Genomic DNA, 6,000 nt, shown 5'->3' with positions numbered 1-6,000 from the left:
GACAAAGCGACAGCAGAGTATTTGAAATGTTCTGTTTCACTTATTGAAACAGAACATTTTTCCTTTTCGATAAGTGAAACTCTTGGAAAAAATAAACATTAGTTTCTAAGAACTAATAAACATTAGTTCCTAAGAACATACAAATAACACAATTCGAGAATTGTGAAGAGTTTGGATGAAGACGTACTGGTACTGGTGAGCTGGATGTCAAAAAGACTAAACAAAACCAATGCACTAAGTGTTGAAATTATACTCTGAAGCTTAAAAAAGCCAGTACATTGTAACAAGGTTCATATTATGAAATCTGGATTTTAAACATCTCCCAATGTACTGAATATGGACTCTGATAGGATTGTACCGATTGCAGTTTTCTGGCCGATTGTTGATTACCAATTTTCAAAAAGCCTGCCAGTTCTGATTTTGTAAGATACAAATATTTTTGTGTCTGAAATGTGGCTAAATATAGCAAGAAAGTCCCTGAATTGGCAACAGTGGGGTGACTGTTGTTAACTGCAAACATGCAGACATGACCTGGAGGGCGGGGCTAACGGTCAAACCTCTCAGGGGAGAACAGAAGAGGATCTTAGACCTTTGCAAAGGTAGATAAGATCAGGGGGAAAGATCAGCTTCATATAAAAGTATCGGCCGATCACCAATCTCCCAAAATTAGGGAAATTAGCACCAATAAATCAGTGCATGCCCAGCTTTACCTTCACACATTCTGCAGCCGGTTTTATGAGTGAGACTGTCAATTAATTTGCTTTCTAAGTTAAGAAACAGAAATAGACTTAAGGTCTGACTTTTCACATAGCAAATACAGGAACCAAGTGTAACTTGCTTCTTATCTTGCAGTCAGGAGAGCTCTGATTTCCACGTTGTGTGTCTGTGTGTAGCTACAGCAGTCATATTGTGGAGCTGACACGGTGTTAGTATTCCCTGCCTGGCTGCTGAGCTGTGACTGACGGCTCCACGCAACGCTCTGATTCCACTCCGCCATCCTCCTCTCCGCTGCACCCTGCAGCCTTTTACACCGGCCAATGATTTTAAGTTAGCCTACTCAATGAGTCTTACTCTGTGTGTGTGTGCCTCTGTGTTTGTCTCTGTTTGTGTGAGCGAGCCCACGTTTTTTTTTTTTTTTTCACCTGAGCCGATGATTTTCTCGATCTTGATCCTGGAAGCTTCAATTTCTCTGGCAAATTCGTGGACCGCCTGGCAGGGGTCCTCGTATGTGTGCGGGTCGATATAGAACCTCGCGTCGGGGAATGACACTAAGATAAACAACATTAGCATTTGGTCACATAGTGGAGGACGGGAGCGGCATCACATCTGAGCCCGAGTCGCTGGAGCGCACCGGGAAAGCCTGATGAAAGGACCGGCAGAGAGACAGAAGGAGAGAACACAAACAGACAGGGGAGGAAGAGAGCGGCCTCCTGCAAGCACGGGCTGATGAAAGCTGTTTGCTCTGAGGATTTCCTTTATTATATGTGGATGAAAATGCAATCCCTTTAAAGGGGCAGTGTTATGTAAAATCGACTTTTTTTGAGCTTTACATCATGTTATGATGTTGTTCCCTCGTAAAAAACATACCTGGAGTGTTGCCTTCATTCTTTCATGCATGTTTGAGAACTCTTTTAATCTCCATGTCAGCCACTCGCTGTGCAAAATGCCTGATTGGACCTAGCTCCGCCTTTGAGGCGCAGCTCCTCCTCAGAGATGCTGCTTCACAGAGCAGCCCTCCCCCGCTCAGATCCTTCAGACTAGCCCAGCACTAATTAGCAAACACCTGGTGGATCTGCACGTCTGTCAATGTAAGAGCTACTTCTTAGTGAAACATTGGTAAAAACGTTGTTTAAGAGCTAAAAATGGAGCCAGGTTGTGATGATTTCCTAGGGACGGAGTTTCAGAAAGAGCAGGAGTTTTTAAAGCAACAATTCAATTTCAAGGTGTTAAAATGGGAAGTCAAAAATTTTAAAATCATATTTATTTGCTCTATGCAACTGAAGTTAACATAGTTACTTAATTGTGCTATAAAATGATCCTATGACTAGAAAACACAATACTGCCCCTTTAAGAAATGTGTTGTAATCTATAACTAGTGACAACTGAGGAATGAAGTAAACATACCGTGACCATTCTGGTAATGCATCTTTTCCTCATCGGAGTCCTGGAACGCTTTGCTGTAGCCACAGTGTCTATACACACACACACACACACACACACACGCACACACACACATAGAGGCACACACAGAAACATATAGAGCGATGAATACAGGACAGCACAGCTACATTTCACGTATCACAAAAAATACAGAATACAAAATCCAAACTGGTGTCTGGGGTTAAACTCAGACTGTGATTCAGAACATATTTCCTTTCTTAAAAGGAGACAATATGAGGATTCGGTTTGTAGCGTTCCTCAAATACTCATGTTTGCCAACATCTTGTCTCTTCTCAATCCAGTTTTCTGTACCGGCTTGTTTTATGAGCTGGATGTAACAGTTACACCCCTAGAAAGGCCAGTTAGTGTACATATACTTTTTTTTTTTTTTTTACATAATAGTGGAACCTGTCAATATGTCGTGATATGATCCATGAAAAAAAGAAAAAAATTGAGATCCTCTGCCTTCTCCCAGTACTAACTACAAACAATCAATCAGAGCAAGGAGGCGGGTCTTGACGCTGTCAGGCACCGCTCCATGTGGTAGGCACCAACACATGCAGCTCTCTTCCTGCTGAATGTAGGACGTTCTGTCATGAATGCTAAGACAGCATGGCCACCAATGACGGTGGATAAACAGTTTTTCTGTAATGCCATTAACACATTTAGCAGCAAGTACATGATTTGATTGACAGCACTAAGCCCCTCCTCCTCTGACTGGTTGTTTTTGTTTGGGAGCAGAGCATTTCTTCAGATAGTAAGAGCAGCTCATGGGGGTGGACGAGATGGATCTTTTCACAGATTATGTGTCGTATGATGCTGTCACAACATGCTGGCAGTTTTAACACATATGTAAAAACATATTTTTGGTATAGATGTTACATACTGCACCTCTGAAGAAAAAAAAGCTTGTATGAATTATTCACTAAAAAGAATAGAAAAAAAGATGGGAGAACTTGTTCACTCAAACACATTGAGAGGTTGTCAACAGATGCGTTGTTTCTACGCATGTCCTCATTTACATGATCAGCACTTAGATGCGGGGAGCTTCAGGTCCTGTTCTGGTCCTGTCGTTTCTGTCTTTTTGAAGATTAACAAACATTTTGAATATGCAAGGAACCTTTGGAAAAATGGTGTAAAACTGTCAGAACATAAAACCTCCTTGATGATAACTTGCTTTAATTTATTTGCAGTTATGAACTGAGAGCTTGCAGCCTGCTGCTGGCAGCCTGAGGGAGCTTTTCGGAAATTCATGGACCAGTAGAACATTTTCCTTCACGCCAGCATAAGTGATGCAGTTATTCATCGATCCCTTTGACTGGCAGAATATGGTGCGTCTGGTAAACTGGACCATTCTAAAAACCGTGCCTGAGTTTGAATAACATCCTTATGTCCTCTGAGTTACAGAAGATTTCTTTCATCTAACAAAGTTAATTTAATAAACATAATATGCATGAAACTGTGAACCAATTCAGATAATTAAATGTAATTATTTGCTACAAATCTACTAAGTTGTAAGGGAGACATTAGAGTAAAAAGGAGAAGGAGGAGGAGGCTGATGGCGGGCGTGGAAACACAGGAAGGTAGTAATTAAATCCACAATCAGTTGGGAAATTAGCTAAATAGTAATGCGAGAAGAAAGAAATGGATCGGTTTTTATCCTCTTTCATCCTTTACAACTTATTAAGTCTAGCTCCATGAAAGCGGTAGCAAAAGTGTTTGTCGTTGATTATCAGGGGTGTAACAGCACATCTAGATCATCAGATAAGATTACTCCCAATACTGGATTCACGGTGCAGGAACGTTTTTGGGGAAAAACTGAGAATAATCCTTTTGGTTTTTCACAAAATTTGACATCACAAAGTGTGCAAAGAACATATACAACATACTAAAGTCCAGATGTTTCTGTATGTGGGTTTTTATGCTTGTAAATTTATTTTGCCCCTTTCACAAGGTTTCTACAGACAGAAGACTTCATGAAGCTCAATCTGAAATCACAAACTGTGCTTCAGAGAATCTTTAGTCCAGTTTGGATTTTATCAGTCTAAGCATTTTTAATTTTGAACTAGAGACAATCAGATGCAGCACATCTGATTAACATCACAAACTGATTAAAATGTTTGACATGGTGCTTTAGTTCACTTGAAACCCCAAAGCAGATGCTCACCTTAGAGTCACTGTCTAATAATGGCAGTACTGTCACAGTGCATTCAGGCAGTTTGTCACTCTGTTAGCTTTTCTTTTTTCATTTCTGTCAATTTTTTGCATTATTTTTGTCGCAATTCCAAATCTGCATTGGCTGGATTTAGAATCTATAGACACAGTTTAATGAAGTTACAATGTTTTTTTTATTTTAATTTTCATAATTAATTATTTTTACTCTTTAAGTTTCATTGAGTCTGACTTGGTCCAGACTCATTGTCACCTCAACACCTTGTTTCCTTTTTCACAGTCTTCATTTGTTGAGAAAACGAAGATTAATCAATAGCTTAAATGATTTTTTTAAATATGAATTTCCAATGCAGAAGTCCAATGTCATATGTAAATAAAAGTCACAAATTTAGTTCCTAGTTGTGTGATTTTTTTTTCTTTTTTTTTTTTACAGTTACTAGGGAGAAAAAAAAACATAGTGACAAAGTTGCTAAGTTGGCAACAGTGATGCCTAAGTTGCAGTTGTTAGTTATGGAAGCCAATAAACACAAAAGGGAAAACTCAAAAGCTACTTTCCTACTTTTTGAACTTAGACACAAGCTGAAAGGACACACCTTATCTTTTTATAGTAGAAACTTACATCAGATTAAGTTACATCATGATAGCAACGGAACGATGGTCCACAAGACAAAAGCTACGTTCACACAGCAGGCAAATGCGATCCATATCTGACATTGGCAGTCTGAATGACCCAATTCCAATTTGCTCACCCCCCCAAAAAATCTGCCTTGTACCACTTCTATAGTGGTACCTAAATCAAATATGTATCCGAATGTTTTCAAAGAAGATGCAGTCAATGCTCCACTAAGCTGCTGCTATTAGCTGTGATTTCTTTTCATCAGCTTCCTTCGTCTTGTTATGATCTTGTGGCGACGCCGTCGTCTCCCTCTGATCAATGGCTTTAAAATTGATCAATATAAGGATCAAGGATTTAATCTGATTTAATTTAAAAAATGGAAAAGAGCAGGAAGACCTGCTGTGTGAACGTAGCCACACTCAAACTATATTAAGAATCTCAGTGTTAAAATAACACAAGATCTTTAAAGATCGACATTTCAATTTCCCTTTCAGTTTTACAGCATCTCTCATTTTACTTGCAGCCAATGATTCCTGTGGCAAAACCAGGCGTCATTTATAAATGACGCCTGGTTTTCAACATTCGATCAAACACACGAAGAGAGACAGTAGCATAAGAAAGTGTTCCACACACAGCAGCGACGGGTAGTGTGGTAAAGTGTAGCCTTGCCGTTTCCTGCAGATGATGATGGCCAGGAAGGCGACCAGGCCGGACACCAGGGCCAAGGAGATCCAGATGATGGTCATAGTGTTGTAACGCAGAGGAGCTGCAGAGACACAGACCGCCGGCGTTTAGCTGAGGAGAGGCTGCAACGGTCGACAGGTTACTGTTTACGCTGACGCTGGTGGAGACAGGTATGTGTTTGAGTTTAATAAGAGTCTCAGAACTTTCTAATTACCTTGTGTTTGACTTTGAATGTTTGTCAGCAGCATTCTGACTGCCTGGTAATTAAGTCTGTACTTAGAACTCATAAACTGCAACACGGTTAAAGAGAAGAAAACACAAACCAAACAAGCAGATGGAATCAAGAAGATTACAGTCTGTTTATGGCA

This window comes from Poecilia mexicana, unplaced genomic scaffold (assembly GCF_051168715.1).
Source record: "Poecilia mexicana isolate PSO_F unplaced genomic scaffold, ASM5116871v1 scaffold_5, whole genome shotgun sequence".
NCBI lineage: Eukaryota > Metazoa > Chordata > Actinopteri > Cyprinodontiformes > Poeciliidae > Poecilia > Poecilia mexicana.
This window is presented reverse-complemented; position numbering follows the sequence as displayed.